The sequence below is a fragment of the Olea europaea genome, unplaced genomic scaffold, assembly GCF_002742605.1.
Source record: "Olea europaea var. sylvestris unplaced genomic scaffold, O_europaea_v1 scaffold1667, whole genome shotgun sequence".
NCBI lineage: Eukaryota > Viridiplantae > Streptophyta > Magnoliopsida > Lamiales > Oleaceae > Olea > Olea europaea.
Window position 1 is genome coordinate 36,014 of NW_019234339.1, and position 13,641 is coordinate 49,654.

A 13,641-nucleotide genomic window follows, 5' to 3' on the forward strand; every position below is an offset into this window, starting at 1 on the left:
TTTCATTTACTCCATTAAATTTTTTTTTGTTTCTTCTTTAGCAGACATTATCAACACAGATGTCGCTGAACTCGGATGTTTAGGAACATTTAGTGAGTTGTTTAAATCTTTAGATATATGTGTTAATAGTTTCACATATCTTGTAGCGTATCTTAATTTTATTATATTCAAAGACCATTTCACTTTCATTTACTATTTTTGTGCAATAATCATAATTAAAATATGATGACTTCAAATAATATACACTTCACACTAATTTCATTCTTCTTTTGTATTCATTTGTGTTTTACTTGATATTCGTCTACGTTTAAATTCTCTAAGAACAATAGCAAACAAATAAAGCCTAATTGCTTTTCTAAAAATAAGTTTCTAAACTTGATATTAAATCATTACACGTCTCCATCATTAAGCTTTTAGATAAGTTTCTTTTGCTAATTCCTCCATTTTATGTTTAAGGTTGGTTCTACAATTTAGAATTTTTTCCATGATGACTGAAATGAAAATTTATTAGTGAAATGATGAAATTATTTTCACACTGTAAAGTTTCAATTCAAACTTCCAGTTTTTGATTCATGCATGCTGTTTATATTGGTTTTAACTAATGACAGTATGTACTAGACAGGGGAAAACCTCATGAAAAAAACCAAATTATTAGTACAATAACTGGATCTATAGTACAATTGAGCCAGCTTAAATTTACTTCAAATGTTGTTGAAAAATGTCTACACTGTGGTGATTCAACTGCAAGGGAGATGCTGATAAAGGATATTATTGGGCATGGTGATAAAAATGATAATTTATTGGTATGTCTATCTAAAGTTTGGTGTTAACCATTTGTTGAATTCATGTGGTTCCTGTTGCTAAGTGGAAAATGCATTGGTAGATCGGGTAATACTGATTTGGTGTTCTCAGTTAATAATGCAAGCGTTAGAATTAGCATGAATGTTGTTATTTCTAATGTTAATCTTCAGCATTTTGTCATATTCTATCGTGGTTTACCTGTACTTATCCTTTATTTGGTGCATGAGCACATGTATGCATTATGTCACATTAATCTACTTTATCATATTATCAATTAAAATATGTATTACATATTGAAGATATTTATTATTTTGTGTTTGAAGATTAAAAGCTTATGTGAGAAAACTAAAGAGGTGATAATGGAGGAAAGTATACAAATTTCTATTATCTTTTTACTACTATTTTTGTTGAACATTAAAACTTGTGTATTGGCCTAAAACACAATATAAACCCTACTCAAGTGTTTAATATTTCATGCTATAGCCTAGCTACTACAGTTAATATTTAGAAGATATGAATTGTTGAAGATTTAAATATATTTTTGTTCTTTTGAAAAGTATATAAGGTCTACCTAGAAAGCCTTTTGCTTTTGTTTCGGAAGTGATAAGGAGCTCTAATTATGTATTTGAAGACAAGGTTAGACAATAAATTCTAAACTCATGTTTTACTCCTCTTATGCTCAAGTATATTTAAATATTCTTTTTTATTTATTTATTACAGGATAAGTCCAGCAAAACTCCTCAACATGAAAGGGGACAAACACAATAGTAAAAAGTCTGGATGCTGTAAAGAAATATTTTTAATTTTATAAAATTTCTTTTTATACTTTTTAAGTATATACAAGCTTTTCTTTAGCTGTAACATAAAAGATTATCTTTCTATTAAAGAGTAGTGTTAAATAGTCGATAAGTATCTTTTGTTTTTTTACAAGTTTTGGTATTATGATATACAATTTATTTTTCTTCCTAAGTTAGGCTTTTTTCTTATTATTTTTTTTTATACAAGAACTAAAGTTGTAAAGTATGCTTTGTTATATTTTCCAGCTTTCTGGCTTCCGGAATTTTCTATTTAGTCTTTCACTTAATTAAAAACTAATGCTTCTCATACAATTCATACATTTTTCGACCATAAATTGAATTTTCTTCTTAGTAATGTAATAAATGAACACGATAGTTTTTCAAAATACATCAATCCAAGAGAAAATAAAGGAAAAAGGACAAACAACAACGATAGTAATAATTAACCTGATAACACCTATGATAATATAAGTTAAGATGCTTGACTAGAATATCCCCACAGGTTCCCTAATAAAGTTCCTTAATAAATTTATTGTGCATAAAGTACTCGTATTTGAAACATATGGATTAACAATCCTTCTTTCAATTTGTAAATCTAACACCATTTATTAAATTTTAGCAAATTGTAAAGTGATATTTTTCAAAATGAACACGTGCACAAGTAAAAAACTAACATAGAAAAATACCAACTTCCCATAAAATACTTTTCAACTCTACATATATATCCACGTGAAATAGATATTTTACAAATGATATAAAATAGTATCAACTTTCCACGCAAAACTTTTAAACATAAACCATCATCAATTACATATATATCTACGTGAAATAGATATTTTACAAATGATAAAAAATAGTATCAACTTTCCACACCAAACTTTTAAACATAAACCATCATCAAAATTTTCTTTCAGCTTAATTCTCATCCACACAAAAAGATACTTTACAACACCAAGTGTATGGTTGCAGATTAAAACAATGATTCTTCTACCGCATGTTCTATTAATATCTGATTTCGACTAACTTTTTTATAGTACCTGCACTTTCTCCTTCAACATCAAAATTCTACAACAGTATCATAAACATCACACTCTTCAACTGCAACTGCCAAAGTTTAAAAACTTCATTTTCGTTTTATTATTGGTAAGTTTTGCACGTTACTACCGTTTTACTATAATTATCTTTTAATCGAAAAGAAGAGTGTTAGATTATTCAATAAACTTTTTTTAGAATTAAAAATATTAATAGAATTTTTTTACAGCAAATTTAACGTAACATTGACAACCGTAGCTATCTGTGTTATAACTTCTTCTTCACATAATCACAGGATATCAAGATTGGCCTCATTTTATAAACTTATCCCATAGATTTCCACTTTTTGAGAAGAATTGGGCCGCAAAAATCATAGTTGCAGGAAAACAAGCACCTAAAACTGCTCGAAATACCGTTAGCTGCTACCAAAATCTTCTTTTAATGGATTTAGAGGTGTATATATATATATATATATATATATATATAAATCTTCTTATTTCTATTCTAAGTATTTGTTTTGCTAATATATTTATATTGAACTCGTTTTCACATTTGAATAGGGTAACAAAGTTACTGCCATTATCTACGATGCAAATATTACAGCCCTTGCAGATGATTTAACACTAGGGAAAACATACATGTTATCAAATGCAACTGTGAAAGACAACATAAATGAGTTCAGAGGCTTACTTCAAGACAAAATTTGGATCATAACAACAAAGACAAATATAGAAGAACTTAAGGAGGATAATTTAAACTTTCTCTTCTTGAGATATGAACTCACTGCATTCAACAAACTGGAACGATACATGGATAGTAATGCAGAGATAAGTATGATTACAAACACACTAACTTATAGCCAATATAAATTTAGTAAATATTTCATAATCATTCTATTTATATTCATTTTATCATATACAAAATATGATATCAACACAAATTCCTTGTTACAGGTGTTATAGGCATCGCTATAGAAGTCCGTCAAAAAAGTATTATCCAAACCCAGTTTGGCACACAAGCATATCTTCAAGATGTTGTGCTGATAGATAAATCTTTCAAGACGGTCATATTAACGCTGTGGGACACTTTTGTTGAAAATGATTGCGTTACAATAATTGATAACATCGGAAGCAAACCAATGATATGTGCGACTAATTTAAAGGTTTCTTCATACAACCGTAAAAAAAATAGAAATATAATATTTCCTTTACATTTATATTTGAAGTAAAATAAACACTAACTTTATGATTGAAATTTTTTTAGGAGTTACGCTTTCTACAAAAGTCAACAACACTTTTTTCATTAATCTTGGAATTGTAGTTGTCACAGACTACAAAGAATGGTTATCAAACAGAACTAAGAAATTTCTTCAATTTTCCTAACTTCATAAATATCATTTACAGTAGTAAATCTCACACTTAATTGTTTGTTTTATTTATGCAGGATTGAAACAAACAAAGAAAAGCTTGACAAACTAATCGAAGATAAGCCATCTATTGCAGTGACGCCACCCAAAATTTTACCTCCAGATGAAAAATAAATTCACACCAATTGCTGACTTACAAAAAGTCCATTTGAAAATAATTTCGAAAATGTTTAATTTTATATATATATATATATATATATATATATATACTGCATATATATATTATTAATGTCCTTTGACCAATGCTAAAAAAAATCTACAATTTTTCTTATTACTATATTTCTCATCTAACCACGTAGAAACGTTTCGTATGCAGAAAAAAATCCTATTGGGATAGAGCGCAATGGAAAATTACTTCAATGAACCAAAGGTTTTGGTATATGGCATGTAGCAATTGTAAGAAAACGTCAAGTGCAGACTTAGGACAAATTCATGAGTGTCGTTTCTGCAAATTTGAACATACAAAAGCAATACCAAGGCAACATGTACCTCTAAACCTATATTTAACTATTTATTGAAAACAACACTTCATTCAATAAAACTTAGTATGTAATTTAATTAACTTCTCTATATAGGGTAACTGCTTTTGTACATATTGAAGACAAATCTGGAGGCTTGGATGCAACCATGATAGGAAAAACGGCAGAAACTTTACTCAACGCAAGTGCTGTCGAAATTATGAACCATTTTGAAAAGGTTAACTCCAAATACTACTAAATTTTTAATAATTATTTCCATATACTTCAACACATTATACTTGAGTACAATTTGAATATTCCAGGATGTGGATACACAACTAAAAGATCTTATAAGAACTAAGAACGAACAAGAACAACTTTTTTACCTAAAAGTAACACCAAAAAGCCAAAAGCCACCTGAATACTGATATGAAATTATCTTCATATTCAACTCTTCAATAACGACTGACGTTGATTCTTCAAATACAATCATGGAATTGGATCCTTCTCCTGCAACGATTGACGATAGTTCTAACAAAACGTCTACGAAAAGTAAAGAGAAGATGTACATGACAGACAATCAAGATTCTACAAACACTAACGAAGTACCTACACCAAATGCAAAGAGGGCTCTCTTTCAAACTCGAGACCAAAAAATCGAAATTCATTCCAAGAAGAAAATGAAGACTGAAGAACACGTTGAAGACACTGATGTCCTTAGCTCTGGATGAAACCTCAACTCAAAAGATTCACATTTGTTTTGTTTTGAGACATTAGGCAATCTAACAGTGGCCACTTCTGTGATTCTACAAGTAACCTAATCTATAAATCTCCAGTAGACTAATGAGTCTTCGGTTATGATTCAATTATATGATTTTGGGTTTCCAAACAGAACATGTTGCTTTAAATATTTTGGTATCTTTTTGTTGTTAGAAATGTAAATACTCACTCTAAAATCACAGAATTGTACTCGCACTGTGGTTGATACTAATATATAAAACTTCTTTTGCTATCAATAAAGAATAATCGTCTAAAATACATATTTTACTTTATCTATTAGTTAAACATTATCTCCTCCTCAATTCTGCTTAATCGAATACGTATCTCAAAACAAAAGTTCAATATACTTGCATTTTCCATTTTGTAATTTTTCAAATTAATTTTATATGTATACATATTTTTTTTTACTTCCAATAGAGTTTACCTAACTTTCAGATAAGATTTTAAACAAACTGTTTCATCTATATAGTTAATTATCTCGTTCAGTAAATATTCCCATAAGCTTACATCGACGATTACGTATAACTGTGCTCTTTATGCAAACTCTCTCTTTTATTTAAAAAAAACTAAATAATTTAACGAAATCAAAAACAAAAAGAAAATAATTGTAAGTAAGAAACGCAAAAAAAAGGGTTCTCCTAATTTTTTTTTATTAATTGAGTTAATTAGGATTAAAAATCAAAGTAATAATAATAATAATAAATCAAACAATTTGAATCTACACACTCCAACTACTAATATTTACTTACCAACGATCAATATTACTTACCAACATATCTACCGACGTCTATCTACCAAAATAAACAAATCAAAACAATTTGCATTTTGAATATTTATTTCATTTTTTCTATATGAAATCCAGACATGAAAGCAAAAGAATAACTATATTTTCTTGCAAATGTTTTGAAATCTACACAGCTAAGTTTTTTAAAAGTAAATAAATTATGTAACTGCATTAGTAAGTCAAATATAAAAAGCTTAATTTGTCATAATTTTTCCTCTTGATTGTTTTTTCATTTTCTTTTAACTGCATGCTTGTAAAAAACAAAATTGACTTATGCTTTATTTTCAAATATGGATATCTAATTCATCAAGAAAAGACAACGTTAGGATAAAGTATTTTCTTTTTTTCATAGACTTAATAAATTATAAGACATGATGAAAGGAAGAACCAATTTCATTGGTCTAAATGATTTTACATAGAAAGAATTATGTATTATGATAATTCACAACAGAATACATACTACAATCAACCGTTTAATCACTTATATCGTATCGTTTTACTATCAATAAAAAATAGTCGTCTTAAATGCATATTTCGGTTTATCTATTACTTAAACATAGTTTCCTCTTCAATTCTACATATCTCAAAACACAAGTTCAATATACTCATATTTTTCATTTTGTAATTATTCAACAAAGTCTACTTACCTAACTTTTAAATAAACTTCTAAACAAATTGTTTAATTTATACATTCAATTATTTCGTTTAGTAGATATTCCCATAAACTTACATCAACAACTACGTATAATTTTACTTTTCATGCAAACTCTCTCTTCTACATATATAGATAAAGAAAAAAACAAAAACGATTTAACAAAATCGAGAACAAAAAGAAAATAATTCATAAGTAAAAAACACCAAAAATAAAAAAACATTCTTCCTAATTAAAATTAAAATTAGAAAAAAAAATAAATAATAAATGAAACAATTTACATTTATACATTTCAACTACCAACATGTACTTACCAACATCTATCTACCAACAATCAAAATACTATCCAAAACCTACCTATCCACATTCAACCATTTAACCATCCTTTCACGACACATTTCATACAGAAACATATTTTTGTTCAACTTTCAAAGTTTTCAAAAGCGAACAAAGTTGAACCGCCAGAAAAGGTAATCTTCTTTCCAATGAAAATAGATTTTGAATATATTTATCATATAGAGAATATGTAGTTTACCAATACTATTACATTAGGAAAATCATGCAAAATACAAAAAGATTTTTATAGATCACTATTAAAGTTTTTTGCCAGTTCAAACTCAATCTTGCAGTGTTCAAGTAACAAGTTTTACAGTATGTTAATTCTAAGATAGCCATGTTGACTTGTTCATTTTTTTTATATTCAAAATATTTTTTAGATTAACATTATTCTGAATAATTTATCCTCGTGTACAGAATAATAGATGGATTATTAATGTGATATTTTGCCGAAAACAATCCGCGTAGCGTGGAATCAGTTGCTTCCACGCTGCGCGGAGTGGTTCAACTCCGTGCTATTCGGACAGTGTGACTCTGCGCAACGCGGATTGATGAACTCCACGTAGCGCGGAGTGCTTAAAGTTTTTTTTTAATGTATTTTTGGTAATTTGGCCATTATAGTTATTCTCTTACTTTCTATCATTCTAAATATTTATCCTACGCTAAAAAAAAATTGACTTCATACACTTTTTATAAAAAAATGATGTAAACTATATTAAGAAAATTATCTCGCGAAAATAATAAACGTTAAGAAAATAATTGATTTTTTAAGAAAAAACGAGTTATACATATTTTTTAACACACGTTTGATATACGTTTAACTATTTTTCATATTCATTTAAATCATTCGATGTGTCTATGATCTAATTTTCGAAATGAGCTTTGAGAGAATATAAAACATTTATGGATTCGACTACCAAACAATTTTCGATGAATTTTTAAAGTTAGCTTGTTATCGAAATTTTTAATTTTTTAAATGATGTCTCCTTTTATACTAAAAATAATTTAAAAGTTTATCAGGAAATTTTCTAAACCACGTAAAAAAAATTATCAGATTATTTACAAAATTAATTTTGTAATAGTAGTGATATATTAATTAAGTTGAAAAATTAAAATAAGATTGAAGGATAAAATAGAAAAATGAAAATACTTTACAAATGAACAGTAATAACATATTCATTCTTACATTGTAGAAATAGAGAAAAGTTAGGAGAATAAATACAAAAACCACTGAATTGCAACAAATTCATTATATATTGTTTGAATTTTATTTATTTAAACTGTATATTATTAAAGTTCACAAATTTTATTTATTTAAATTGTATATTAATCATAGTGCAAATTATACTATTTCCATCTATATATTGTACTATTAAGTTTCAAATATGAAAATGTGAGTAGCTATCCTTTCCATCACAATACATGTACAATTTCAGATCAACGAAAAAAAAAATGCTTCAAGTAGTATAGATATAATCTTAAATTTATTTTTAATAAAGTTGTAGTACGTAAAATATCATTCATTATAATAAAAAAAATTTGCCAGCTTCTAAAAAATTATGTTAGATTAGTATATGAATAAATTTGTTGACTAATGAATAGTTTTTTTAATAATTTTTGTAGATGTCGTTAGAATCCATATTATCTCCAAATCAATGGTTCTCTGCTACGATTACTCAATTTGCAAATCATTAATATCTTAAAAATTTTGTAGAACTTATAGATGCAGACGATCCAGCTTTTTTATTGTGCAGTTCCTTCCATGGGTTCATTTGCGAAAGTATGTATAAAAAGTAAAATGAAAAATTTAGGAGCAAATTAATACATGAATTCATAATGAAACTTATAAACTGCGGTAAAAATAACGAAGTTTGGGTACAATTACACATCATGTTGCCCGTTTTGGCCTGCAAGAATTTTGTCTAATCACTGGATTACCATGCCATGAAGTTACTGTTGATCTCAATTTTAGTAATACTCGACTTGGGGATTAATACTTTAATGGTTCAAAGAGAATTACTATGATAAGATTTTCTGAAGTATTTCATATGTGTCAAGATTGAGAAGATAAATTTAAGTTGGGATTAGTTACGTTCGTCGAATGCGTTTTAAAACCAACTGGAAGATACATCGATTTCAGAACCCTTGGAATGGTTGAACAACTTGATGAGTTCCTTATGTATCCATGGAGATGTAAGACATATTTTGTTTTATTAAATTCATTACAAGAATCACAGCTCGAAAGAGTACAAAGAATACAACAAAATGACCAAACAGACTGTAAATATTCGTTGCATGGTTATCCGCTCGCATTTCAGGTATTTTTCTTTCATTTTCCCCATTACATATAATTTAATCATATAAAAACTTTAATATTTCTTTCTACTTATATTTCAGTATTGGATATATGAAGTTTTTCCTCAAATTGGACGACAATATGGTCATCGTATCCGTACAAGCTTAAAATGTCCACGAATGCATAAATGTCAGCCTCAAATAGTATTAACATGACATGTTATTAGACAATTGAATATATATTTAATTCTTTATAAATAAAATTTTAAAAAATATATGATATTTTATTACAATTATAGATTATAGTAATTCTAACGCTAAATCCAACTGAAACAGAATTGGAAACATTCTGGTATACAAATCTCGCTACCAATTGACAACCAACATCATGTACTAGACAACATTGTCAATGGTGAATTCGACAATGTAACACAACAAATTCTAGTAGATAACATACATACACAAGAAAAAAACTATCCACACTTTAGATGGAATTGAATCTACTTCTTTTGGTAGCTCAAACTATGTAATTAAACAAGATATGGAACAGATGTTCAATATACACAGACAAGATGTCTTTGGTTTCTACAATAGCTTAAAAACATAGATGATTCAAGAATCAACATAGCAAGAAGCTTAGTATCATACAATTCTTGAAAAGCAAGAAACTTTCTGCCAGACAATTCTTGACAATCAGAAACAATTTTTTGAACATCAGCAAAAAGACCAACAAGTCTACTTCCAGGCCATACAATCTAACCTGCAATATTATGTAGATACCAGTTTTGGTTTAACGAAGTCTCACATTGATGAACAAAATCGAAATATACAGAATCAGTTATCCGATTGGAAATCACACACGAAAAAATTGTAGCCTCTGTACAACGAGAAGTGCCTCCTCATTAGGGATGTAAACGAGCCGGGCCGAGCCGGCTAGCGAGTCTAAAGTTTCGACTTGGGCTCGGCCCGGTTAAAATGATCGAGCTTTTTTGCGAGCTCGAGCCGGGCCTAGCTTTTGCTCGGCCAAAAAAAAAGGCTCGGCCCGAGCTTTTGCTCGGGCTTTTTACCGGCCGAGCCGGGCAGGCTCGTTTTCTCCCACTTTTTTTTTTCTTTCTGCTGCCTTTTTAAGGCAGCAGTTTTGCTGCCTTGAAGGCAGCGACTGCTGCCTTTAAAAGGCAGCAGTTCCTGCCTTAAATTTTTTTTTTATTAAAAAGCTCACGGGCCGGCTCGGGCAAAGCCCGTGTCCTCAAAATGGGGCTCGGCCCGAGCTTAGGCTCGGGTCTACCGAGCTTCGAGCCGAGCCGGCTTGGGCTTTTCCCTAGCCGAGCCACGGGCGGCCCGAGCCGCGAGCCCGATTGCCATCCCTACTCCTTATACAAGTCGACTTGAATTCGAAATCTCTTCAACATCTGAACATACAGAAAATGTTGAAAGATCGACGAAAAAAAAGATAAGCAAAAACAGACATAATCTCCATCGACAACGCCAACTAATACTTTAGAAGACTGTAACATCGATAGATACAAAAACATTAGAGAATGGATATCACAAAATCCATTAGCGTAAGATATTAAATTTAACCTCGTTAACTTAAATATTATAATTTGTATTTTACTTATTTGATGACAATTTAGTTTTTTCTTATACAGCGGATACTGGAAAGATGAAATCGACAATCTATACGGAAGACAGTCGCTGATAAATATGATAAATCAAATGAAAGATATAAATATTGTGGTAAGTCAACTTTAGTAATCATAATTAATTTTACTCTATTATTAATATATCTAATGTGCATTTTTTTACTAGCATATTGATATAGAATTAAAGCTGTTAAGAAGGCTTATTCACGATGGATCTCTCATGTTTTCTAAAGAATATGCAATCATGGACATTAGATTCGAGAATAAATGTGTTCATTGGTATACAATTATAAAAGGAGGAGTTGTTCAGTGTACAAGTAATTTCAATGCATTACAACAATACATAAAAGGAGAATTACCTGTATATGCTCGTCCGTGGATAACATACAACTATTTATTGATTACATCCGCATATCCAGGCAACACTTCGTTTTTTTTTTGTCGACTTTCAAAAGTGAAAATTTCATGTATATGCTTGTAGTCACAACATTCATACATAGGATGTAATTAAATTAATTACAGAACCAGTTTTGACTGTAGTATAATTATTATTGGTATCTACAGACATTTTCTTCGGCAAACCAACTTTAAGAAAACATAGAAATAAGCATATGAAATTGGAAATCATACATCATCTACCTTGTCAAAATAATGGGTAAGTATTTCAACAATTTACTGTAATATTTAATTTTATTTTACATTTACAACATTAACATAAACTAATTTCAAATTATTTTTTCTATAGACCAAATTCTGGAGTTTTCCTTCTCAAATACATTGAATGCTTCGTTTTCGAATATCCATTAGAAGTAGTTTCGCTAGAGAAGATACGTTTATACAGGCGAAAGATTGTCACAGATATCTGTCGCAATGAATATTTTTTACGTCCATGTTTGTCCTAATCATAACAAATTATGAAAATTCAGTAAAATTATTAAAATACAGTAAGATTCGTTTATCAAAATTCAATCTATAATCTTGTATTCATAGTTTCAAAATTATATATTTTAAATTTTTCTATACATTGGAATAAATGTAGATTTTTCGGTGGCAAATATGAGACACTACTTGACACAAGAGATTTCAAATTATCGTAGTCACATTTTGTTCTGGACATGATGATTTTTTATTCTGGACACTAAAAACAAGATATATCAGTTCAACGGTGCAAGCTCCAATATTCACGAAAGGGCCAACGCATTAGAAGTAATTTAGTTTTTGTAAGAAAAATATCATGAAGGGACGTGTGATGTTACAATTGTAAGTAAGAACTCTTTTAGTTGCTATGACTGTAATTCTGTTTTCTTTTATGCAATTGTCTTTTTATAGATGTTACATCTATATTTATTTTAATATCTATAAATATTGTTCCCCACTTTAGATGATGGAAAATTATAAGCTGAGTTAGATTTTGGTGAATTCTGGGTCTTATTTGATGGGTTTGCTCCAATTGGCAAAAAAGTTGCTACAGAAGATGATATTGTTCCTGAAAACACTCCAACAAAATTTTATTGGTAATTATTCTTCCTTGTTTAATTTTATCATTTTCTTTTACGATAGGGCTATTGTTCATATTGCAAATGTTACCGAGTTTATGCTAATCACTAATGGTTTACTAAATTGAATCAGCATGATGAAGTTGTTCTGCTTTGTTTACTTTGCCCTATCAATCAGGCCTACAAAATAATATTGGAATAATCATTTTTATTGAAAATGAATTTTTCAATCACACGCCATTCGGTTATATAGAATTCACAAAAGTACATTAAAATAAGAGACTTGAAGCTGTTTGGTTTTTAGCCAATAGTTTGACTGGCGTGCGTTTTACATGCCTTTTCTTATTTTTAAATTATGTTCTCAATTCACAAACATCTTAGTGACTAATCTTAGTGACTGTCCTTCATTTTTATCAGCATTAGTGATGGCGAAGTCTAAATTGTACATAGAGAACTTTCCATGTCACTTCTGAAAAATGATAAATGATATTTAATGAATTGTCGTGCTGAAATATTTGTTTGGCACTCAATGCCCCCATTTAATATCAGGTCTGATGATACACAACTATCTCTGCAGATGCATTTATATGAATTTTTTGGGATACATTGTGGTTTATGTTTACTGAAATAGCGATGCCGTTTTGATTGAAATTCTTCGAAGTGATCATCGATATTATTTAAACATTTTTTTTTGCATGTATTTAATGTTGGCAGTCCTTGTAGCAGACTTGTGGATACAAACTGTGTATTGGGCCATGTACTGCAAGATGGGCGGTAAATTAATTTTTTCTTAATTTGTTTATTAAAGCCTTTCACAGTACTGGTACTCTAAATAATTTGGGTTTGATACTTTCAGGTGCTCTGTTATTTCATCATTTTCTCATCCTTATTAATATCGAATTTGTGCCTTAAACAATAAATAGATCAATAAGGTGAAATGTTTCCACAAACCACAACTTCTCTTTAACTACGAGATAGAATCTTTCTCCTTCTTCCCTTCAAATTTTCCCCAAAATTGGGGCAATTGAGGAAGTTCGGATTCAGCTTCATGAGAGATTCAGTTTTGAGAAATATAATACCTATGCTGAGGCAGCTACAACCATTTCAATGCAAAGTACATACTAAGGTTAGTCTTCAAGTG